The 26,226-nt window shown below is 45.7% G+C and overlaps 1 protein-coding gene across 1 annotated transcript in view; it reads left to right on the forward strand.

Annotated features, from left to right (window-relative positions):
* Positions 1 to 10,504: 10,504 nt before the first annotated feature.
* Positions 10,505 to 26,226, forward strand: part of SMARCA2 (SWI/SNF related, matrix associated, actin dependent regulator of chromatin, subfamily a, member 2) — a 289,118-nt gene continuing 273,396 nt past the window's right edge. The window contains exon 1 of the mRNA XM_040417115.1: positions 10,505 to 10,775. The gene's annotated coding sequence lies outside the window, so the exon portion shown is untranslated. The remainder of the gene's footprint in view (positions 10,776 to 26,226) is intronic.

Consider the following 26,226-nt stretch of genomic DNA (forward strand, 5'->3'; position numbering starts at 1 on the left):
GCCTTTGTTAACACAAATCATGGACAAGCTGGAATGTAATTTCCCATGATTTTATCTTGTTTTAGATATCTCAATGTTTTTTTTTTTTTTCAGAAAGCATATTTGGCTGTTGTATTGTACTTCTGAGAGATAATTGGGGGGATAATTATTATGGGATCAAAGGTTTCTTCTTGTCTATCTGGTGGTAGTGTTTTACAGTAGTAGTGCACTCCTGGGTTTTTATTCTTGAATTTTAGATAGCAAACTCTTTTTTTCTGTCACCCTATTTTCATTTTCTATAGCCATCAAAGTTTATTTTCGTTTTAATTTATTCCCTGGCATTGAAGTCCCCTGAGGAGTCCAGTAGCAGCGAAATAGAGCTAAGGTTTGTTAGGGTATAGGTCCAAGAGTAAGGTGAGGTCCTGGATGCAGTTGCCCTTCCCTGGACAGGTGCTCTATATGTAGGAATTTAAAGGGACTGATTGTTCCTCCCCTCAACTTTTAGGGTCACAATAGGGACTTGTAGCAGCCTATACATACAGCAGACCAACCCTGAGAAGTAATCATCTTCAATATTAATCACAACCGAATACCAGACAGCCAGCTATAAATGGGATGAGGATCATAGTGGGACTTGCTCCAGGCTATTGATGAGGTGAATCCTTTCCAGTGGAACCAGGATGACAACATTGGTTACGGTACCCTCTCTTATACCTTGAAATTATACAAGTCCATACTGCAAACCCAGACCTAAAGGCCTCTTTCACACGAGTGTGTCCGGATAAGGTCCGGATGCGTTGCGGCAAGCCCGCGCGAGTAGGTACGCAATTGCAGTCAGTTTTGACTGCGATTGCGTTCTGTTGTTCAGTTTTTATCGCGCGGGTGCAATGCGTTTTGCACACGCGTGATAAAAAACGGAATGTTTTACCCAGACCCGAACTTCTTTACAGAAGTTCAGGTTTGGGTTCAAGGTTGTGTAGATTGTATTATTTCTCCTTATAACATGGTTATAAGGGAAAATAATAGCATTCTGAATACAGAATGCTAAGTAAAATAGGGCTGGAGGGGTTAAAATAAAAAAATAAAAAATTTAACTCACCTTAATCCACTTGTTCGCGCAGCCGGCATCTCTTCTGTCTTCATCTGTGAGGAATAGGACCTTTGATACCGTCACTGGGTTCATCACATGATCCATCACATGATCCATCACCATGGTGATGGATCGTGTGATGGACCATGTGATGAGCGTATTATTCCCGTACAGCAGTTTACGACCACATATGGGGTGTTTCTGTAAACTACAGAATCAGAGCCATAAATATTGAGTTTTGTTTGGCTGTTAACCCTTGCTTTGTAACTGTAAAAAGTGAAGTTTTGAAATTGTATCTCTATTTTCCATTAAATCTTGTGCAACACCTAAAGGGTTAACAAAGTTTGTAAAATCAGTTTTGAATACCTTGAGGGGTGTAGTTTCTTAGATGGGGTCACTTTTATGGAGTTTCTACTCTAGGGGTGCATCAGGGGGGCTTCAAATGGGACATGGTGTAAATTAATCAGTCCAGCAAAATCTGCCTTCCAAAAACCATACGGTGCACCTTTCCCTCTACGCCCTACTGTGTGCCAGTACAGTAGTTTGCGGCCACATATGGGGTGTTTTTGCAAACTACAGAATCGATGCAATAAATATAGCATTTTGTTTGGCTGTTAACCATTGCTTTGTTACTGGAAAAAATTGATTAAAATGGAAAATTTGCCCAAAAATCAAAATTCTGAAATTTTATCACCATTTGCCATTAACTCTTGTGGAACTCTTGGGTGGTTTCTATTATGTAAGCCTCACAAAGTGACTTCAGACCTGAACTGGTCCCTAAAAAGTGGGTTTTTGAAAATTTCTGAAAAATTTCAAGATTTGCTTCTAAACTTCTAAGCCTTGTAACATCCCCAAAAAATAAAATATCATTCCCAAAATGATCCAAACATGAAGTAGACATATGGGGAATGTAAAGTAATAACTATTTTTGGAGGTATTACTATATATTATAAAAGTAGAGAAATTTAAACTTGGAAATTTGCAATTTTTTACAAATTTTTGGTAAATTTTGTATTTTTTTATAAATAAAAATAAATTTTTGTGATGTAATGTGACAAAAATAGCTTTTTTTTACAGTTTTTTTTTTTTTTTACAGTGTTCACCTGAGTGGTTAGGTTATGTGATATTTTTATAGAGCTGTTTGTTATGGACGTGGCGATACCTAATAAGTATACTTTTCAAATTTCTTTCACTTCAGCTCAATAATAGCAGTTTTGAAGCCAAAAATAATCATATTTTAGTGTCTCCATAGTCTGAGAGCCATAGCTTTTTCTGATTGGTACTATTTTGGGGGGCATACGCCTTTTTGATCACTTGCTGTTGCAATTTTTGTGATGTAATGTGACAAAAATTGCTTTTTTTTACACCGTTTTTTTTTTACAGTGTTCATCTGAGTGGTTAGGTCATGTGATATTTTTATAGAGCTGGTAGTTACGGACGTGGCGATATCTAATATGTATACTTTTTTTTATGTATTTCACTTTAGCACAATAATAGCAGTTTTGAAACAAATAAAATGATGTTTTAGTGTCTCCATGTTCTGAGAGCTATAGTTTTTTTTTTTTTTGGGCGATTGTCTTAGGTAGGGGCTCATTTTTTGTGGGATGAGGTGACGGTTTTATTGATACCATTTTGGGGGGCATACGCCTTTTTGATCGCTTGGTGTTGCACTTTTTATGATGTAAGGTGACAAAAAAGGCTTTTTTTTACAGTTTTTATTTTTATTTTTTGTGTTGACAGGGTGGATCATGTGATATATTTATAGAGCCGGTCATTATGGATGCGGCGATACCTAATATGTGTGGGTTTTGTTTGTTACTTAACTTTATTTATGACATTCACTTTGGGGGGTCTGATCCCCTCTGCAATGCATTACAATACATCTGTATTGTAATGCATTTCCTGTTAGTGTATGACACTGAGTCATACACTAACAGGATGCCTAGGAGACCGAGCCTGAGGCTGGATCTCCTCGGCACCCGTAGAAGGCAGTTCCCGACACCGTGCAAGGCATTGGGCAGCCTCTGCATGGAATCGGGCTGCCTTGTGTCGCATCGGGTCCCCGCCACAGCAGTGCGGGGACTCGATGCGATCGTTCACCTGACACAAACCTCTTCTATGTCGCGGTCAGCGCGGACCGCGGCATTGAAGGGGTTAATCCGCCGGCATTTACAGCGATGCCGGCGGATACAGCAGAGGCCCGGCTACCACTGACTGCCAGGCCCCTGCAGTGATCACTATGACGTACTATTACGTCAAATTGCGGGAACTCAGTGGTTCCCATGACGTAACAGTATATCAAAGGTCAGGAAGGGGTTAACTGCAGGACGAGAATGCTCGTCCTAGTGCCTGAAGTACCTGCAAGTTAGGACAAGCATTCTCGTCCAAAGTCCTGAACGTGTAATACATAAGTGAGACAGAAGGTCCTGAATGGACACCCCTGGCCCTGACTATAATGGGGTCTGTTCAGTTGCAGAAACTGCCATTGGTCAGGCTGGCGGTAGCATCTGGTAAAGAGGGCCTATCACCACAAAGTACAGTGCAATCTGACAGTACCATGTTATAGACCAGGAGAAGATAAGCAGATTGATATATAGTTTTGTGGGAAAACATTCAGTAAAACCTATGATATTTACATTTACATCTCTGCTTTTTCCAGGTCCTGTGAAGTGCTATCAGTACAGGGAGGAGGGGTTATCAGTGACTGACAGATATTTCTCTATGTAAACATATAGACACAATGCTGTCAATCACTGATAACACCTCCCCTGTGTATAACTATAATTGACTGACAGCCATCTACGGTATGTATACACACAGGGCCGCTGATAGGCCAGTACAGCTGGCCCAGTTGTACCGGGCCCGGCTGGCAGGGGGGCCCGGGCAGCCTCGACATAACCAATTAATGTTTTATTTGATTGACAGGCTTCCGTTCCTATTTGATTGACAGGCTTCCGACCGTCGCATACTGCGCGTCACGAGTTGCCAAAAGAAGCCGAACGTCGGTGCGCAGGCGCCGTATAGAGCCGCACCGATGTTCGGCTTCTTTCGGCAACTCATGATGCACTGTATGCGACGGTCGGAAGCCTGTCAATCAGATAGGAACGCCCAGTCCCGCAGAAGACATACCCGGAAGCGGCGGTGAAATACGGTATGTACAAAAAAAAAAAAAAAAACAGACGATTGTCATTAGGACAACTCGGCTGAATGTAATGTTAAAAATTTATTTTTGGGTGAACCCCCGCTTTAAGGAAAATGTTTCACTGCAAATATATACCTCCCAACCGTCCCGCAATTCCAAGTGTGTCCCGGGGTCCCGCGGGACACACTGACAGATATTTCTCTATGTAAACATATAGACACAATGCTGTCAATCACTGATAACACCTCCCCTGTGTATAACTATAATTGACTGACAGCCATCTACGGTATGTATACACACAGGGCCGCTGATAGGCCAGTACAGCTGGCCCAGTTGTACCGGGCCCGGCTGGCAGGGGGGCCCGGGCAGCCTCGACATAACCAATTAATGTTTTATTTGATTGACAGGCTTCCGTTCCTATTTGATTGACAGGCTTCCGACCGTCGCATACTGCGCGTCACGAGTTGCCAAAAGAAGCCGAACGTCGGTGCGCAGGCGCCGTATAGAGCCGCACCGATGTTCGGCTTCTTTCGGCAACTCATGATGCACTGTATGCGACGGTCGGAAGCCTGTCAATCAGATAGGAACGCCCAGTCCCGCAGAAGACATACCCGGAAGCGGCGGTGAAATACGGTATGTACAAAAAAAAAAAAAAAACAGACGATTGTCATTAGGACAACTCGGCTGAATGTAATGTTAAAAATTTATTTTTGGGTGAACCCCCGCTTTAAGGAAAATGTTTCACTGCAAATATATACCTCCCAACCGTCCCGCAATTCCAAGTGTGTCCCGGGGTCCCGCGGGACACACTGACAGATATTTCTCTATGTAAACATATAGACACAATGCTGTCAATCACTGATAACACCTCCCCTGTGTATAACTATAATTGACTGACAGCCATCTACGGTATGTATACACACAGGGCCGCTGATAGGCCAGTACAGCTGGCCCAGTTGTACCGGGCCCGGCTGGCAGGGGGGCCCGGGCAGCCTCGACATAACCAATTAATGTTTTATTTGATTGACAGGCTTCCGTTCCTATTTGATTGACAGGCTTCCGACCGTCGCATACTGCGCGTCACGAGTTGCCAAAAGAAGCCGAACGTCGGTGCGCAGGCGCCGTATAGAGCCGCACCGATGTTCGGCTTCTTTCGGCAACTCATGATGCACTGTATGCGACGGTCGGAAGCCTGTCAATCAGATAGGAACGCCCAGTCCCGCAGAAGACATACCCGGAAGCGGCGGTGAAATACGGTATGTACAAAAAAAAAAAAAAAACAGACGATTGTCATTAGGACAACTCGGCTGAATGTAATGTTAAAAATTTATTTTTGGGTGAACCCCCGCTTTAAGGAAAATGTTTCACTGCAAATATATACCTCCCAACCGTCCCGCAATTCCAAGTGTGTCCCGGGGTCCCGCGGACTAGACTAGACTAGAGTCCCAGAAAACAGGGCCCCAGGCGCAACCTTTAGGGGGACGACATTCCGTGCCTCCTCTTAATTTTCATTTTCTGTGTCCCTGATCTCACCCGCCATGTTTGGTGTCCGGTGCCCTGTGATTGGGCGTATGGGGGTCATGTGCGGCGTGGGGCTGGCCTGTCTGGGATCGTCTAGAAGTCCCGCCTCCGCACATGACCGCTATATGCCCAATCACAGCGCGACGGGAAATACGGACCATGGTGGCGGGAGACAATCAGAGTGTGAGCCGCAAGAGCTGCGGTCTTCCCCTCCGCCTGTCTCTCTGCTCTGTGTCCCTCGGCGGCAGAGGGGCAGGGCAACTCGGTTCTAAGAGATGGGAGCATGGATGATGGAGGTGCAGTCTTACACCATGGAGCGGGCTGCAGGTGGATGGCGCAGGCGGGGAGTCGGGACAGAGGTAAGGAGGACGGGTTTGAACCGAGCTGTGGGGAGGGGGTGTGTGAGTAGTGCAGGAAGTAGGACGCTTACTGTAGGAGTCAGGGGGGTCAGCGTCTCTGTCAGGTGGGGGTCAGCGTCTGTGTCAGGTGGGGGTCAGCGTCTGTGTCAGGTGGGGTGCAACGTCTGTGTCAGGTGGGGTGCAACGTCTGTGTCAGGTGGGGTGCAACATCTGTGTCAGGTGGGGGTCAGCGTCTGTGTCAGGTGGGGGTCAGCGTCTGTGTCAGGTGGGGGTCAAAATACCACTTCATTTATTCATTAATGTTTTTTTATTACATATTGATATTAAAGAGGTCTGTTCTCATCTGAAAACAGTATTTATTTTGGATAATAAAACTTATAACGGGCTGGAGAAAAATAAATATCACTTGTAGACAAATCTGCATGTTGTTTCAAGGCGGCGTCTGGGGAGGGGCCAAGGGCGGGGCCAGGGGTGTGGCTGAAGGAGGGATCAGGGGGTGGAGCTGAAGGGGGCCCCGTCATGTATGCTGTACGGGGCCCCATGATTTCTATCAGCGGCCCTGTATACACACTTATACACAATGCTATCAATCACTGATAACACCTCCCCCGTGTACAACTATTAGTGACTGACAGCTATCTATGTACATACACTTACACAGAGAATGCTATCAATCACTGATAACACCTCCCCCATGTACAACTATCAGTGACTGACAGCTACCTATGTATACACACTAACACAGAGAATGCTATTAATCACTTATAACACCTCACCTGTGTACAACTATCAGTGACTGACAGCTATCTATGTATACACACTTACACAGAGAATGCTATCAATCACTGATAACACCTCCCCTGTGTACAACTATAATTGACTGGCAGCTATCTCTTTATGCACGCAGTGCTATCAATCACTAATAACCCCTCTCTCCTGTACAGATAGATATTCACAGAAAGCGTAAAAAGCAGAGATGTAAATGTATAAATTACAGGTTTTTCTGAATCTTTTCCCACAAAACTACACTGCTCAAAAAAATAAAGGGAACACTTAAACAACACAATGTAACTCCAAGTCAATCACACTTCTGTGAAATCAAACTGTCCACTTAGGAAGCAACACTGAGTGACAATCAATTTCACATGCTGTTGTGCAAATGGGATAGACAACAGGTGGAAATTATAGGCAATTAGCAAGACACCCCCAATAAAGGAGTGGTTCTGCAGGTGGTGACCACAGACCACTTCTCAGTTCCTATGCTTTCTGGCTGATGTTTTGGTCACTTTTGAATGCTGGCGGTGCTTTCACTCTAGTGGTAGCATGAGACGGAGTCTACAACCCACACAAGTGGCTCAGGTAGTGCAGCTTATCCAGGATGGCACATCAATGCGAGCTGTGGCAAGAAGGTTTGCTGTGTCTGTCAGCGTAGTGTCCAGAGCATGGAGGCGCTACCAGGAGACAGGCCAGTACATCAGGAGACGTGGAGGAGGCCGTAGGAGGGCAACAACCCAGCAGCAGGACCGCTACCTCCGCCTTTGTGCAAGGAGGAACAGGAGGAGCACTGCCAGAGCCCTGCAAAATGACCTCCAGCAGGCCACAAATGTGCATGTGTCTGCTCAAACGGTCAGAAACAGACTCCATGAGGGTGATATGAGGGCCCGACGTCCACAGGTGGGGGTTGTGCTTACAGCCCAACACCGTGCAGGACGTTTGGCATTTGCCAGAGAACACCAAGATTGTCAAATTCGCCACTGGCGCCCTATACTCTTCACAGATGAAAGCAGGTTCACACTGAGCACATGTGACAGACGTGACAGAGTCTGGAGACGCCGTGGAGAACGTTCTGCTGCCTGCAACATCCTCCAGCATGACCGGTTTGGCATTGGGTCAGTAATGGTGTGGGGTGGCATTTCTTTGGAAGGCCGCACAGCCCTCCATGTGCTCGCCAGAGGTAGCCTGACTGCCATTAGGTACCGAGATGAGATCCTCAGACCCCTTGTGAGACCATATGCTGGTGCGGTTGGCCCTGGGTTCCTCCTAATGCAAGACAATGCTAGACCTCATGTGGCTGGAGTGTGTCAGCAGTTCCTGCAAGACGAAGGCATTGATGCTATGGACTGGCCCGCCCGTTCCCCAGACCTGAATCCAATTGAGCACATCTGGGACATCATGTCTCGCTCTATCCACCAACGTCACGTTGCACCACAGACTGTCCAGGAGTTGGCAGATGCTTTAGTCCAGATCCCTCAGGAGACCGTTCGCCACCTCATCAGGAGCATGCACAGGCGTTGTAGGGAGGTCATACAGGCACGTGGAGGCCACACACACTACTGAGCCTCATTTTGACTTGTTTTAAGGACATTACATCAAAGTTGGATCAGCCTGTAGTGTGTTTTTCCACTTTAATTTTGAGTGTGACTCCAAATCCAGACCTCCATGGGTTGAAAAATTTGATTTCCATTTTTTTTATTTTTGTGTGATTTGGTTGTCAGCACATTCAACTATGTAAAGAACAAAGTATTTCAGAAGAATATTTAATTAACTCAGATCTAGGATGTGTTATTTTTGTGTTCCCTTTATTTTTTGAGCAGTGTATATATTAAAAGTAAAAAAAAATACTAATAAAAAGGAAAAAAAAGTGCAAAATAAAAAAAAAGGTCTTTTAAAGACCTCTTGGGGAACATACAGTGCTGCAAAACTATATAAACTTTTTTTTAGGTCACCTTGGGTGACAATAACGGGCAATTATTAGATTGTTCATTGATGGCTAAATAGCCATCATTGAACACTTCATTTGCACTATAACAATACAATGCTGCAGCTAGTGGCCTGTATTGGTATAATCCTGAAATAGACACCGAAGCCTGCTTGAGGCTTCGGTGTATTTCAGCGATGCAACAGGTTCCCCGATCTCAGTCGGGGAACGATGTTACCGGAGCGGAAGCGCGCAACTTCCGCTTCCGGACTGATCAGATGCCATGGTCACATTTGACCACGGCATCTGAAGGGTAAAATGTAAAATAGCGGAAACCCCGCGGCTAACGCGCCTGCAGCACGTGCGAGTGGGCGCCATGTTTGGGGATCGGACTTATATGTACGGTGGAGGTCCTTAAGGGGTGGTCATTAAAGGCTTAACCAATAAGTGCTTTCCCGGCTAGTAAGGCCTCTCACACACGATCGTACCTTTGGTCCTCAGGACACCAGCCACGTGTGTTCTGCATTTTGCAGAACGGAGTAACGGATGCGGACAGCACATGGAGTGAATGGGTCCACATCCAAGCCACATAAAAAAATGTGGCTCAGATGCGGACTAAAACAATGGCCGTGAGCCTTCAGGGAAAGTGCTTACTGGTTATTGCAGGGCACCTACAGTACATCTGGGGGTGCAGGAGGCGGTAATAACCAGTGAGCGCCGTCCTCTGCAGTGAAGGAAAGCGCTGATTTGTGGATAGGAGGCAGGAAGGAAATGTCGCCACTTAAAGGAGTTTCCTGGTTAAAATGATTTTTAACAAGTTCCTGCAGAAGATCCCTACTTTCCTGCTCCGTGCTGCTCTCGCTGTCTCCATCTTCCGGTCTCGGAGAACCTCTCCAGCAAATGACTGACTTTAGTGGTGACACGCTGCTTGCGGCCACATCACCCCTGAAGCCCGTCATTGGCTGGAGAGGTACAAGTGACAATGCCTATAGCCAGCCGGATGTAAACAGCGCCGGGACCAGAAGATGAAGACAGCGGGAGCGGCAGAGTATGAATCTTCTGTTTCAGGCCCATGCTGCAGGAACGTGCTAGAAATTCTGTTTTACCAGGAAATCTCTAAGCCCCGTTACACGGCGCGGTATTCAGGACAGTTACTGGGAACAAGGAGCGCTCATTCCTGATATCTGGCCGCTGATCAGCTGATAAACAAGGAATCGCTCGTTTGTCGGCTGATTTGCATATTCTATCAGGATGAAAGATGTACAATTATCGTCAGCACATCTCACCGTGTAATCAGGAATAGATAGAAGTGAATGAGGGAGGAATCACTTTGCATTAGCCTGTGTAATAGGTGCAATGCAAACAAGCGCTGATTGACTTTTTTTTGGCGCCCCTTGAAATAGTGCGCTGTGACAATGCGGCCCCCAGACCAAAAAAGGTTGTGCCCCCCTGCTTTAGAGGAAAGCGTTCCTCATCCTGCCTGAGCCCTGGGGTACAGCTGGTGTTGCTAGGCTGTCTACATCTCATGTCATGGAGAGGGAGGCATTTCCTACATATACACAGAATGCTGGAGGGCTGGGCACCGGCGGCAGGTGAGTGGAAAGTATGGAGGAGGTGTGGTGCTGCCACCCTGGGCACGCTGAGGAAAACTCCAGACAGCAGGATTAAACATAAAACCAAGAAGGACTTGGGAGGAGGAGTTGGCAGAAGGATTGAGCAGGAGGGGAAGAGGCCATGATCCGGATAATGATCTCATGGCCCGGCTGCCATGGAGAGTTACAGCCCCTGCGAATGACGGCGCGTCTGCGGCGGTGACAAGCACATACGGGCTGGTCAAAAGGTGGCACTGACCAGTGACAGGGAGAGCGCCCGCCCTGTGAGGGGACAGGACACATCGCACCGTCCTTCAGGAGGAGCCGGGTCCGTCTCCGTGCGTGCGGCGTCCTCCGACCTCAGCCGGCTGCGGTGCATTGCGGTTAACCCTTGGTGAGGCGGGTAACAGGGCGCATTGCTTTGAAGTTTGCTTGTGATTCCTCGTTACCTGTGGTTTGTGTGTGTGCGCGGCCGTGAGGGGTGGAGGGCGGGTGGATGATGGGTGCTGTGGTCCTGGGTGCTGGAGGGTCGGCACATTGTCCCTGCACTACGCATTTTGCTGGCAGTGAAGTTTTCAGGGAGGAGACAATGAAGTTGGCAGATTGTTTCATTATTCTCATTATTCACCACACGGTAAGCAGAGGAGCCGGCCATGGGGTGTGCGGGAGTAGCTGGAGCTGAGCTCACAGGGGACTGCTGCAGACGCTGCTCACTAGGTCCATCCATCCATCCATCCATCCATCCATCTAATCTATATGTCCATCGAATCTCTCCATCCATCTAATCTATCTGTCCAGCTAATCTATCCATCTAATCTATACATGTAATCTATGTCTGCCCAAAGCCCATCTAATCCATCTGTCCATCTAATCTATGTCTACATCTAATGCCCATCTAATCTATACATGTAATCTATGTCTGTCCATCTAATCTATCTGTCCATCTAATCTATCTGTCCATCTAATCCATCTGTCCATCTAATCTATATGTCCATCTAACCTATCTGTCCATCTAATCTATATATCCATCTAATCTATGTCTGTCCATCTAATCTATCCATGTAATCCATCCATCTAATCTTTATGTCCATCTAATCCATCCATCTAATCTATGTCTGTCCATCTAACCTAGCTAATGTCTGTCCATCTAATCTATCTACCCATGTAACCTATATCTCCATCTAATCTACCCATGTAACCTATATCTCCATCTAATCTACCCATGTAACCTATATGTCCATCTAATCTATCCATGTAATCTTTATGCCCATCTAATCTATCCATTTTATCTATCCATCTAATCTATGTCTGTCCATCTAACCTAGCTAATGTCTATCCATCTAATCTATCTACCCATGTAACCTATATCTCCATCTAATCTATCCATGTAATCTTTATGTCCATCTAATCTATCCATCTAATCTATGTCTGTCCATCTAACCTAGCTAATGTCTATCCATCTAATCTATCTACCCATGTAACCTATATCTCCATCTAATCTATATGTCCATCTAATCTACCCATGTAACCTATATGTCCATCTAATCTATCCATCTAATCTATATGCCCATCTAATCTATATGTCCATCTAATCTATCCATTTTATCTATCCATCTAATCTATGTCTGTCCATCTAACCTAGCTAATGTCTATCCGTCTAATCTATCTGTCCATCTAATATATTCATCTAATCTATCTGTCCAACTAATCTATCTAATATCTATCTATCTCTCTATCTATCTAAACCGGGGGCGGATTGGCCATAGACCTTACAGGGAAAGTTCCCGGTGGGCCGATGCCCATGGGGCTACCTGAGCCCTCCTCACAGCCGGCCAGTGGAAGTTTTGGGGGATGTATTGTGTGCTGCTGGCAGTATGTTGTGATGGACTGTGGTATTTGGCTCTGTTGGGGTGGTATAATGTGCCACAGTATGGTATTGGGGGCCCTGCCTTCCATCAGTTTGGACCCAACTAAAAACAGGGCCACTTTTAGTATTTTTTCCAGGGCCACTTTAAGTTCCCAGTCCGTCCCTGCATCTTATCTATCTATCTATCTATCTATCTATCTATCTATCTATCTATCTATCTATCTATCTATCTATCTATCTAACTATCTAACCTATCCATCTAATCTATCTATATATCTAACCTATCCATCTAATCTATCTATATATCTAACCTATCCATCTAATCTATCCATCTAATTTATCTATCTCAGGGTACTTTCACACTAGCTTTATTCTTTTCCGGCACTGAGTTCCGTCCTAGGGGCTCAATACCGGAAAATAACTGATCAGGATTATCCCAATGTATTCTGAATGGAGAGAAATCCGTTCAGGATGCATCAGGATGTCTTCAGTTCAGTCACTGAACGGCGTTTTGGACGGAGGAAATACCGCAGCATGTATTATCTCAGTCAAAAATTCCAGATCAGTTGCCGGAATGCTGGATCCGGCAATAAAAATACTGCAATGCCGGATCCGTCCTTCCGGTCTGCGCATGCGGTAAAAATGTGAAAAAAAATATATAATGGATCAGTTTCTCCGGATGACAGCCGGAGAGACGGATCCATTCTTGCAATGCATTTGTGAGACAGATCAACTTCAGGATCCGTCTACAAATGCTGTCCATTTGCATGCAGATTGACGGATCCGCAGGCAGTTCCGGCGACGGAACTGCTTGACGGATCACTCTGCCGCAAGTGTGAAAGTACCCTAATCTATCCATCTAACCTATCTAATGTCTATTAATCTAATCTATATGTCCATCTAATATATCTGTCCATATAATCTATCCATCTAATTTATCTGTTCATCTAATCTATCTGTCCATTTAATCTGTCTAACCATCTAATATATCTGTCCATCTAATCTATATGTCAATCGAATCTATCTGCCCGTCTATCTGTCCATCTAATCTATCTGTCCATCTAATCTATCTATCTATCTATCTATCTATCTATCTATCTGTCCATCTAATCTATATCTTAGGCTATGTTCACATCAGCGTTCAGCCTTTCCGTTCTCCTGCTCCGTTATAGGAGCAGGAAAACGGAAAGGACGCATTCGGCTCATAACTGAGCCGAACGGAGCCTACGGACCTCATAGACCCCCATAGACTATAATGGGGTCCGTTAGGTTTCCGCTCAGAAGATGATTTTGGAGCGGAGACAAAAGTCCTGCACGCAGGACTTTTTTGGCTCTATACACCACACCACCACAATGGATTTGAAATGAAACGAACAATATGTGCTTTAACTGCAGACTGCCAGCTTTAATTTGAGGGTATTTACATCCAAATCAGGTGAACGGTGTAGGAATTACAACAGTTTGCATATGTGCCTCCAACTTGTTAAGGGAACAAAAGTAATGGGACAGAAAAATAATCATAAATCAAACTTTCACTTTTTAATACTTGGTTGCAAATCCTTTGCAGTCAATTACAGTCTGAAGTCTGGAACACATAGACATCACCAGACGCTGGGTTTCATCCCTGGTGATGCTCTGCCAGGCCTCTACTGCAACTGTCTTCAGTTCCTGCTTGTTCTTGGGGCATTTTCCCTTCAGTTTTGTCTTCAGCAAGTGAAATGCATGCTCAATCGGATTCAGGTCAGGTGATTGACTTGATCATTGCATAACATTCCACTTCTTTCCCTTAAAAAAAATCTTCGGTTGCTTTTGCAGTATGCTTTAGGTCATTGTCCATCTGCAATGTGAAGCGCCGTCCAATGAGTTCTGAAGCATTTGGCTGAATATGAGCAGATAATATTGCCTGAAACACTTCAGAATTCATCCTGCTGCTTTTGTCAGCAGTCACATCATCAATAAATACAAGAGAACCAGTTCCATTGGCAGCCATACATGCCCACGCCATGACACTACCACCACCATGCTTCACTGATGAGGTGGTATGCTTAGGATCATGAGCAGTTCCTTTCCTTCTTCATACTCTTCTCTTCCCATCACTCTGGTACAGGTTGATCTTGGTCTCATCTGTCCATAGGATGTTGTTCCAGAACTGCGAAGGCTTTTTTAGATGTCGTTTGGCAAACTCTAATCTGGCCTTCCTGTTTTTGAGGCTCACCAATGGTTTACATCTTGTGGTGAACCCTCTGTATTCACTCTGGTGAAGTCTTCTCTTGATTGTTCACTTTGACACACATACACCTACCTCCTGGAGAGTGTTCTTGATCTGGCCAACTGCTGTGAAGGATGTTTTCTTCACCAGGGAAAGAATTCTTCGGTCATCCACCACAGTTGTTTTCCGTGGTCTTCCGGGTCTTTTGGTGTTGCTGAGCTCACCGGTGCGTTCCTTTATTTTTAAGAATGTTCCAAACAGTTGTTTTGGCCACGACTAATGTTTGCTATCTCTCTGATGGGTTTGTTGTGTTTTTTCAGCCTAATGATGGCTTGCTTCACTGATAGTGACAGCTCTTTGGATCTCATCTAGAGAGTTGACAGCAACAGATTCCAAATACAAATAGCACACTTGAAATTAACTCTGGACCTTTTATCTGCTCATTGTAATTGGGATAATGAGGGAATAACACACACCCGGCCATGGAACAGCTGGGAAGCCAATTGTCCCATTACTTTTGGTCCCTTAACAAGTGGGAGGCACATATGCAAACTGTTGTAATTCCTACACCGTTTACCTGATTTGGATGTGAATACCCTTAAATTAAAGCTGACCTTCTGCAGTTAAAGCACATCTTGTTCGTTTCATTTCAAATCCATTGTGGTGGTGTATAGAGCCAAAAATGTTAGAATTGTGTCGATGTCCCAATATTTATGGACCTGACTGTATCTATCTAATCTATCCATCTAAGCTATCTGCCCATTTAACCTATCTGTCCATCTAATCTATATTCCCATCTAATCTATCCATCTGTCTATCTAATCTATCTATTCATTTAATCTAATCTATCCATCTAATCAATATGTCCATCTAATCTATCTGTCTAATCTATCTATTTGTCTATTTAATCTATCTATTCATCTAATCTATCTATCCATCTAATCTATCTATTTATCTAATCTATCTATCTAACCTATCTATCCAATCTATCCATCTGATCGATCAATCCATCTAATCTATCTAATGTCTTTATCCATCTAATTTATCCATTTAGCATTTTGCAGACCGCACATGGCTGGCACTATAAGAGAAATGCCTATTCTTGTCCATGGCTGTGGTCAAGAATAGGACATGGTCTATCTTTTTTTGCGGGGCCGCGGAACAGAAGTGCGGATGCGACAGCACATAGTGAAATGAATGGGTCCGCACCCATTCCGCAAAATTGCGGAACGAATGCGGATCCATTGATGCGGACGTTTGAATGGACCCCTAGGCTGGGTTCACATCTGCGTCCGTAATTCGGGCAGTCTGTTTCATCGGGGGACCATCATTGCAACCGGGACAAAAAATGCTACATGCAGCATTTTTTTGTCGGACCGAAAGCCGCCACATATGCCGGTAAGTGGCCTGATCCTATTACAGTGAATGGGTATCCGGCTGTGCCAGATATAGTAAACTCCGGGAAACTCCGGCAGTCTGTTCCGGCGGAGAAAAAACTGCAGATGTTAACCTAGCCTAATCTGTGTAATATCTATCCATCTAATCTATCTGTCCATCTAATCTATCTGTCTAATATATCAATTTGTCCAGCTAATTTATCTAATATCTATCCATCTAATCTACCTGTCCATCTAAGGCTACTTTCACACTCACGTTTGGTGCGGATCCGTTCAGATAATACAAACGTCTGCATCCGTTCAGAACAGATCAGTATGTATTATCTTTAATCTATCTATCCAATATCTATCCAACTAATCTATCTAATATCTATCCATCTATCTCACTTATATACATCTAATCTATCCAATGTCTGTCTATCTATATTAGTGCTGGGGTCCACGGTAGGTTCTGGATATAACAAGTATCACATGATGACTGTCTCATTTTCATATTTTTCTCTTGTGTCTATTTGTTCTGTAGTTGTAAAATGGATTTTCTCTAGAGGATTATGTAGGTTTATGCTAGTGTTGTGGGTATACCTTTCACTATGTGTGCACTAAACCCTTAAAGGGGTTTTCCGAGATTTTCTTACTGAAGACCTCTAGGTCATCAGTATCTAATCAGTGGGGGTCCGTCACCCAGGATCCCCGCCGATCAGCTGTTTGAAAAAGCAGCGGCACTTCTGTGAGCTCCACGGCCTTCTCTCTGCTTTTCCTAGGCCAATGATGACGTTCATCGGTATGATGACGTAGGAGCAGCTCAAGTGAATGAGGCTGAGCTGCAATACCAAGCACAGCCGCTATACAATGTACAGAGCACCGCTGCCTGCTCAAAACAGCAAATCGGCTAGGGTCCCAGGTGTCGGACCCCCACCGATCAGATACTGATGACCTATCCAGAGGATAGGTCATCAGTAAAAAAAAATATTGGAAAACCCTTTTTAGGCTACTTTCACAATGACATTTTGGCTTTCCGTTTCTGAGATCTGTCATGGGCTCTCATAAGCGTTCCAAAATGGATCAGTTTTGCCCTAATGAGTTCTAAATAGAAAAGGATCCGCTCAGAATGCATCAGTTTGCCTCCGTTCAGTCTCCATTCCACTCTGGAGGCGGACACCAAAACGTTTTGCTGTCCGCCTGATGAAGCGGAGCCAAACGGTCCGTCCCCCATTGACTTTCAATGGTGTTCAAGACGGATCCGTCTTGGCTATAGAAGACATAATATAACTGGATCCGTTCATGACGGATGCATGTGGTTGTATTATTGTAACGGAAGCGTTTTTGAAGATCCATGACGGATCCGCAAAAACGCTAATGTGAAAGTCGCCTAACTCTTCATCACGCCATATATTTTACTAACTGTTTTCTGTATATTTGCTGTCTGTAGTCTGTTGTTCCCTGGCATCAGCCATTTCAGGCTGGGCTAAGGCGGACTGTGGTGGTTGATTGGTTGTACAGAAAATGTCTGTCCCTGACCTCTGTGTTATCTCACTGAATGATATTAGCAGCCCAGGTTATAGCACATGGCTATAAGGCCATATTCAGACGGCTGATTTTCCAAATGGATTTTGTGTGTATTCCACACCAGAATACTCTCTCAGTCCATTTCCCATTGCTCTCAATGAGAAATCCGCGCTGTAGCTAAAATAGAGTTTTTTTTCTACATCTGGATTGATGCTCTGCATTGTAGAAAAACAGAATCCATGTTAATTCTTGGTTCGGATCTTACCATTGAAATCAGCGTGAGGCCCAAAAACCACATTACATATCAAATCTCACGCCAAAAACTGTTTCAAATAGAAAACCGCATAAAAAAAACAGTGTGGAAAATGTATGGAATGTTGATGCAGATTCCGCACCTACATTTTCAGCGTGCTTATACACAGGCATGGGTATCGCCACATGTTTACTGGAGATTTTAACTAGTTATCAGTAGCATAACTAGAAATGACTGGGCCTCACTGCAAATTTTTGAATGCAATTCCCCCCCCAAGCAACCCCCTCCCTCCCATGCATCCCCCACTTCTGTGGTTAGTGAAGACCAGGCCTGGAAGCCTCTCCGTCCATTTCCTACAGTGTCACTGTATACATCGTCACTGTATAATACTGTTGAGGGGTCCCTGACAATAAAATATTTTAGTCCTCATCCTGGGTGGGCCCTTTCTGAGTTCAGGGCCCCAAAGCAGCAGCTTCCCCTATAGCTCCGCCCCTGCTAGTGATGAGGAAATCAATTCATACAAATTGAATTCAGCCTTCCCCTGCCCCTTGATTGACAGGGCCAATAATCTCGCCTGGCTCTGTCAGTCTTGCACCTGCGCTGTTGCTCGGAGAAGCAGCACATGCGCAGAGACTCTGCAGCTACCTGATAAGGTTCAATGATGCTGCGAGTTCAAGTCAGTTGACCTGCGGCAGGCTGTGACATTCATCACATGTGCCCATACTATGCTGGTCTGAAACTGGCCTTAGTGACGGTCCATATGGTATAAGGTATGTCATTCAGAAGAACTTTGTTAAAAAAGAAGTGATGTGTGCACTGTGGCCTAGGCTAGTTTCACACTTGCGGCAAGGAACGCCAGCAGGCTGTTCCGGCGGGTGAACAGCCTGTCGGATCCGTGCTGCCGCTAGTGCACGCGTCCCCCCGGACTACCGCTCCGGCCCCTTTGACTATAATGGGGGCGGGCTGGAGTTTTGGCGGCAGCACGGTAAACATGCCGAGAGGCGGCCGGAATAAAACTAGGACATGTCGCTAGTGTGAAAGTACCCTTACTTGATGACATCACATTCTTGGTGAAATATTACAATCCATGAACAGTAGATTTTGCTTGACAGTCTGAAGAGACAGTCATGGGGGAAAACACTGGTCGGATTTTCACCTTTTAGATTCTTTTTTTTCTTCTAAAGATAAGTGGCACCAGAGGAACCTGCCAACCATTTCAGTCCTGCCACTGCTGAAATAATGTGCACATTCAGCAGAGCCAAACCTGTTCATGAAGGAGGGGGCAGAGTGATAGCTGTCAAACCATCCGGCTACTGCCTGTGCCAGCTCATAGGTGGTATGGGACAAGATGGCAGCAGCCAGTATGGAGTGGGGGTGTCTAGTGGATGCAGGCTGGTAGCCATGTACATGCAGCTATAGCAGTGATGTCCTCTGGTGTACGGTGTATTACAGCGGTTCTACCATTCTGCTAATTGGTCACGTATGTAAACATGACCTTCCAGTGTCATGAAACATGGAAAGCTGTTCTCATTGTGTGCTCTGTATGGTTAGGGTAACTGAACTGCATACTTTTTCTAGACCGTTGGCTGCCTATCGCCTGTATTCATCTGAGACAATAGTGCTAATAGTTCTGGATCTGCCTGCCATTGGCATCCCTACTAAAAAACCATATACTTTCATTTCGCTTAGTAGCCCATACTTAGTAGTTGTTCTGTACTTATATACTTACATGTTGTGTACTGTATATATCTGTCCTACAAGTTATCCCCTATTCACTGAAGGTGGAGGCCAGAGCACTTGGATCCCAAGAGTGGGAGTCCCTTATTGCAGCGCCAGGTCGATCATGCACCCTGCTGCGCCATTCATTCTCTGTGGGACCGCCAGAGAGCAGAATACAGCACTCGGCTCTCACCGGCAATCCCATAGAGAATGAATGGAGCGGCAGGGCATATGCTTGACCCTCCTGCTGCATTCATAGGGGTACACGAGTCCCTGTTCTTGGTGGGGGTCCCGACGATAAGTTAGCTATGGGCAGGAGATGACTTGTAGCTACTGGAATAATGAGATGTTTCCAGCTGTAAACATGACATACGTGACAATAACACTTTTGGCATATTCCTGTACAATAGAAACCTATCAGTATTTTATACTTTACGTGTGGTATACGATAAAGGCCCATTCACAGTGGGGGCAGAGCCTTTCTTTGGAAGGTTCAGTTTCAAAATCGTATAATGTTGAATTTTTTGTAAGAAGCGGTACAACATGGTGGGTGCACTGTTCAATACCACATTCAAATCTGCCGGTTCTGCTAGAAGCTTCTGTCGCAGATTCTGTCAAAAACACGGAACACAATAGTGCAGAACGCTGTGCTATTTTGTCCAGTAAAATGATGGACCCCATTAAAGTCAATGGCGCTGTTAGTGTCCATCGTAGAACAGATCCAGTACCACCGTTATTTTCATTGTTCTGCTCTTATGATGGAACAGACTGGAAATAACAACTGGAGCCTAAGGCTGGGTTCACACTTGAGCGTTTTACAGCGCGTTCAAACGCGCTGTAAAACGCTCAACACATGAAAACCAATGCTTCCCTATGGCCCTGGTTCTCACTTGAGCGTTTTACAGCGCTGAAAAACGCGCTGTAAAACGCCCTACGCTCAAACAAGTACTTGAGCTTCTTTGGGGCGTTTTGACGCGCGTTTGTGGCCATAGGACATTGCAGTCAATCACACAAACGCGCGTCAAACGCGCGTTTACTATTGCAAAAAACGCTCGTCAAAAACGCGCGTTAAACGCGCATATCAAAGACGCTCAGGTCTGAACCCAGCCTAAGGCCCCTTGCAGACGATCATGTCCGGATTTTCTCCAGATGCGCAACGCAACGTCTGTGATCAGGGAAAATCGTGCGAGTAGGTACGCAATTGCAGTCAGTTTTATTTAACTGCGATTGCGTTTTGATGTTCAGTTTTTATCACGCGGGTGCAATGCGTTTTGCACGCGCGTGATAAAAAACTGACTGTGGTACCCAGAACCGAACCCGGACTTCTTCACAGAAGTTCGGGCTTGGGTTTGGTGTTCTGTATATTTTATTATTTTCCCTTATAACATGGTTATAAGGGAAAATAATAGCATTCTTAATACAGAATGCTTAGTAAAATGTGGCTTTAGGGGTTAATAAAAAAAATTAAAAATAACTCACCTCATCCTGTTGTTCGCGCAGCCGGCATCGTCTTCTTTCTTTTTCTTTCAGGACCTGCCAAGGGACCTTTGATGATGTAATCGCGCTCACCACGTGGTGAGCGTGGTGACATCAGCGCAGGTCCTGCTGAATGAAGATAGAAATTAAGTCATCAAAGGTCCTTTTGCAGCTCCTGAAAGAAGAAGAAAGAAGATGATGGCGGCTGCATGAACAACAGGATGAGGTTAGTTAATTTATTTTTATTTTTTAACCCCTAAAGCCACATTTTACTATGCATTCTGTATTAAGAATGCTATTATTTTCCCTTATAACCCTGTTATAAGGCAAAATAATACAGTAAATTAACTTTTATCAATTTACTTACATAATCTCCTAGCAACCATGCGTGAAAATCGCACCGCATCCGCACTTGCTTGCGGATGCTTGTGATTTTCACGCAGACCCATTCATTTCTATGGGGCCTGCGTTGCGTGATAAACGCAGAATATAGAACATGCTGCGATTTTCACGCAACGCACAAGTGATGCGTGAAAATCACCGCTCATCTGAACAGCCCCATTGAATTGAATGGGTCCGGATTCAGTGCGGGTGCAATGCGTTCACCTCACGCATTGCACCCCCACGGAATTCTCACCCATGTGAAAGGGGCCTAAACCTGGGCAACGTATTGCAGAAGGAGACGCCCTCTACATATGTTTGCCCCGTGGAAACCTCCCAGTACGTGCTTGTATGTTTTGCAACAGCTGGAGGGCTGCAAGTTGGGCATCCCTGTGTTAGTGAATGTAAAATGTGAATATCTCTTTAAAGGGGATTTACGGTACTTAGATATTGATGGCCTATCCTCAGGATAGGTCATTAGTATCACATGGGTGGGGGTTCCGACATCCCACACCTTAACCGATCAGCTGTTTCGGGCAGTCGCTTAAACTAGGAACTATATAATGGATGGGCTCAGAAACACAAGATTCTGTCCACTAGGCAAAGGTAGTGCCAAAATGCTGAGCTGTAATACAACGGCACAGAAGCTACACAGCAGACGGAGGCTTCTGTTAGGGTACTTTCACACTAGCGTTTTTCTTTTCCAGCACTGAATTCTGTCAAAAGGGCTCAATGCTGGAAAAGAACTGATCAGTTTTATCCAGGGCTGTGGAGTCGGAGTCGAGGAGTCGGAGTTGGAGGCAATTTTAGGTACCTGGAGTCGGAGTCGGCAAAAAATGAACCGACTCCGACTCCTACTAGATTTAAATTGGAATAAAAAAAAAAAAGCAAGTTTAAATGTCCCAATTCACAAAAAGTTATAATTAATTACCATATTTTTCGCCCTATAAGACGCACCTGCCCACAAGACGCACCTAGGTTTTTGAGGAGGAAAATAAGAAAAAATATATTTTGAACCAAAAGGTGTGCTTTTGGTGGGTTTTGAACTAATGGTGGTCTGTGGATCACACTATTATGGGGCATCTGTGAATGGCACTGTTATGGGGGCATCTGTTAATGGCACTGTTATGGGGGCATCTGTGAATGGCACTGTTATGGGGGCATCTGTGGATGGCACTGTTATGGGGGCATCTGTGGATGGCACTGTTATGTGGGATCATTGTGGGGGCATCTGTGGATTGCACTGTTATGGGGGCATCTGTGGGCGACACATATATAGCATCTTATCTTATGTGTCATCCACAGATCCCCCCCATAACAGTGTCCCTGTGTAGTGAATGGGGGCCGGAATCTGTTTCTGTAATGGCAGCGGGGCCCGGTGCCTGCTTCATTCATAAAGTGGGCGGAGCAGGCGCGTGACGTAGTGAGCTACGCTACGAGCGCCCACCCGGCCTCCTGACTGCCACGAAATTAGTAGTAAGTAGTATAGCGCTAGATTTAAGATGATTGGAATACTTTAACACTACCCACAAGTGAGATATGATTACCGTATACTACAGTGAGCGGGGCCCGGTGTAGTAGAATACAGTGACTGCACCGGGCCCCGCTGCCATTACATAAACAGATGCCGGCCCCCAGCCCCTCATCCCTCTCAGCCTATTCACCGGACGGTCACAGCATTCGCCCCATAAGACGAACTGCTATTTTTCCCCCACTTTTGCGAAAAATACGGTACTTCTCTACTGTAACAATAAAGGGCAATGCATGCAGTGCGTCACGTTACCGCAAAACAAACACGTTAAGTGACCATGAAGAAGCATGCTTTTCATACGCTTCACTATATGGCACGCAACGCACAGTTAAGGAGCGGCAATACTTATACTTTTCATTGTGTTGTGTTCCGCTGTTACAGGGAACGCAACGCCCATGGTTAGCCTAGCCTCTCACTGATAACTGATTAAGTTAATATGTATTTTGCAGGACTAGAGACACTTGTATAAGTGAAGGGAATGGATAGTCAATAGCTCAAGACTGAAGCTGTAAACCATTTGAAAAACTGCTGTCATTCAGCTAAGGCTATAAAAACTTGTAAACTCAGATTGTTAGCTTAAACTTTAAAGGGAACCTGTCATGTGGATCTTTGATTATAATCTAACTAATTATATACAATCATTAACTACTAAAAAGTACCTTAGATCAGGGCTCGACAAATCCCGGGCGCCAGGTCGCCATGGCGACCAGGAATTTGGTCCTGGCGCTTGGGTATTTGTCAGCCCGTTTTCAAAGATGCGCTCTCGGCGCGCACCATGGTTTCCTGAGCCGGCACAGTGGAGGAGAGGAGTCCCTCCCTCCCCACTGTGCGCGGCTGCCGCTGGCCACTAAGAACAGAGTAGGAGGAGAAGGGGAGGGACTGTGGCCACTGCGCCACCAATGAATGTGCCGGCCATATCCCGGCCCCTATGACTGCACGCTGTGATCCGCGCGATTAACCCCTCAGTTGAAGGGTTAATCGCGCGGATCACAGTGTCCTGTCAGAGGTCGGGTGCCGGGAATGTTCTTCAGTCTCGACTCTCTGCATTGGTGGCAGTGGGCAGTTCTGATCGGAGTCCCAGCAGTGTAATGCTGGGGCTCCGATCGGTTACCATGGCAGCCAGGAGTCACGCTACTGAAGTCCTGGCTGCGATGGTATGTTAGTGAGCAGCGTTATACTCACGTGCGCCGTGGCCACCGGTCGCTCCTTCTTCTGTCTGTGCGGCTCATTGCTAATGCTTATAGCATTAGCAATGCGCCGCACAGACCTATGAGAAGAAGGAGCTCCCGGCGATCACGGCGCACGTGAGTATAATGCTGCTTACTAACATACCATCGCAGCCAGGACTTCAGTAGCGTCCTGGCTGCCATGGTAACCGATCGGAGCCCCAGCATTACACTGCTGGGACTCCGATCAGAACTGCCCACTGCCACCAATGATGGGGGGAGGAGGAGGAGGGGGACCCTGTGGCCACTGCCACCAATGATTAATACTGGGGAGGGAGGGGGGTGGGTTTGTTACCAGAGGGGGCTGATAAGAGGGAGGGGGGAGGGGCTGATCAGTGACTGGGGGGGCTGATCAGAGGCTGGAGGGGCTGATCAGAGGCTGGGGGGGCTGATCAGAGGCTGGGGGGCTGATCAGAGGCTGGAGGGGCTGATCAGAGGCTGGGGGGGCTGATCAGAGGCTGGGGGGGCTGATCAGAGGCTGGAGGGGCTGATCAGAGGCTGGGGGGCTGATCAGAGGCTGGGGGGCTGATCAGAGGCTGGAGGGGATGATCAGAGGCTGGAGGGGCTGATCAGAGGCTGGAGGGGCTGATCAGAGGTTGGGGGTGCTGATCAGAGGCTGGAGGGGCTGATCAGAGGCTGGGGGGGCTGATCAGAGGCTGGAGGGGCTGATCAGAGGCTGGAGGGGCTGATCAGAGGCTGGAGGGGCTGATCAGAGGCTGGAGGGGCTGATCAGAGGCTGGTGGGGCTGATCAGAGGCTGGTGGGGCTGATCAGAGGCTGGTGGGGCTGATCAGAGGCTGGAGGGGCTGATCAGAGGCTGGAGGGGCTGATCAGAGGCTGGAGGGGCTGATCAGAGGCTGGGGGCTGATCAGAGGCTGGAGGGGCTGATCAGAGGCTGGGGGGGCTGATCAGAGGCTGGAGGGGCTGATCAGAGGCTGGGGGGGCTGATCAGAGGCTGGAGGGGCTGATCAGGGGCTGATCAGAGGCTGGTGGGGCTGATCAGAGGCTGGGGGGGCTGATCAGAGGCTGGAGGGGCTGATCAGAGGCTGGGGGGGCTGATCAGAGGCTGGGGGGGCTGATCAGAGGCTGGAGGGGCTGATCAGAGGCTGGCTGCCATGGTCATCTCCCTGCTGTTGTGTGCACAAAGCACAGGGCAGCAGGGAGAGTGTAAAGTCCTATTCACCCTAATAGAGCTCTATTAGGGTGAATATGACAAGGGTTCTAGCCCTTAAGGAGGCTAATAGTTATTAAATAAAAAGTAAAAAAAAAAAAAGTTTAAACACCCCCCCCCCCAATATAGAAAACAATATATCGCGATATATATCGCATATCGCACATGCTTAAAATTATATCGCAATATAGATTTTATGACACGGCTCCGCCTGGCTCCTAACTTTTTTAGCTGGCTCCTAGATTCCAAGGAAATTTGTCAAGCCCTGCCTTAGATGTATTCACTTACTGGTGGTACAGATGGTTACCTCATAATATACACACAAAGATGCCGCATGCTAATGAGCTGATTTGAGTCCAGCGTTTTTTTTTTATTCAGAGCTATAGCCACTCCCCTGCCCACCTGCTGCTGATTCATATGGAAAATAACTGTCAATCAGCAGCAGGTAGGTGGGGAGAGTCAGGAGCTCATCAATATTCAGGACTCACCATTATGAGCTAGAGCTTTTCAATACAAGATGTTGCCCTTAGTTAGGACACCATAAAACTGGTGACAGGTTCCCTTTAACCCCTTAAGGACTCAGTCCTATTTCACCTTAAGGACTTGGCCATTTTTTGCAAATCTGACCAGTGTCACTTAAGTGCTGATAACTTTAAAACGCTTTGACTTATCCAGGCCATTCTGAGATTGTTTTTTCGTCACATATTGTACTTCATGACACTGGTAAAATGAAGGCAAAAAATATTCATTTTTATTTATAAAAAAAATACAAAATTTACCAAAAATTTGTAAAAAATGCCAAATTTCAAAGTTTCAATTTCTCTACCTCTATAATACATAGTAATACCTCCAAAAATAATTATTACTTTACATTCCCCATATGTCTACTTCATATTTGGATCATTTTGGGAATGATATTTTATTTTTTAGGGATGTTACAAGGCTTAGAAGTTTAGAAGCAAATCTTGAAATTTTTCAGAAATTTTTAAAAACCCAATTTCTAGGGACCAGTTCAGGTCTGAAGTCACTTTGCAAGGCTTACATAATAGAAACCACCCAAAAAAGACCCCATTCTATAAACTACACCCCTCAAGGTATGCAAAACTAATT

Source organism: Bufo bufo, chromosome 2 (genome assembly GCF_905171765.1).
Source record: "Bufo bufo chromosome 2, aBufBuf1.1, whole genome shotgun sequence".
NCBI lineage: Eukaryota > Metazoa > Chordata > Amphibia > Anura > Bufonidae > Bufo > Bufo bufo.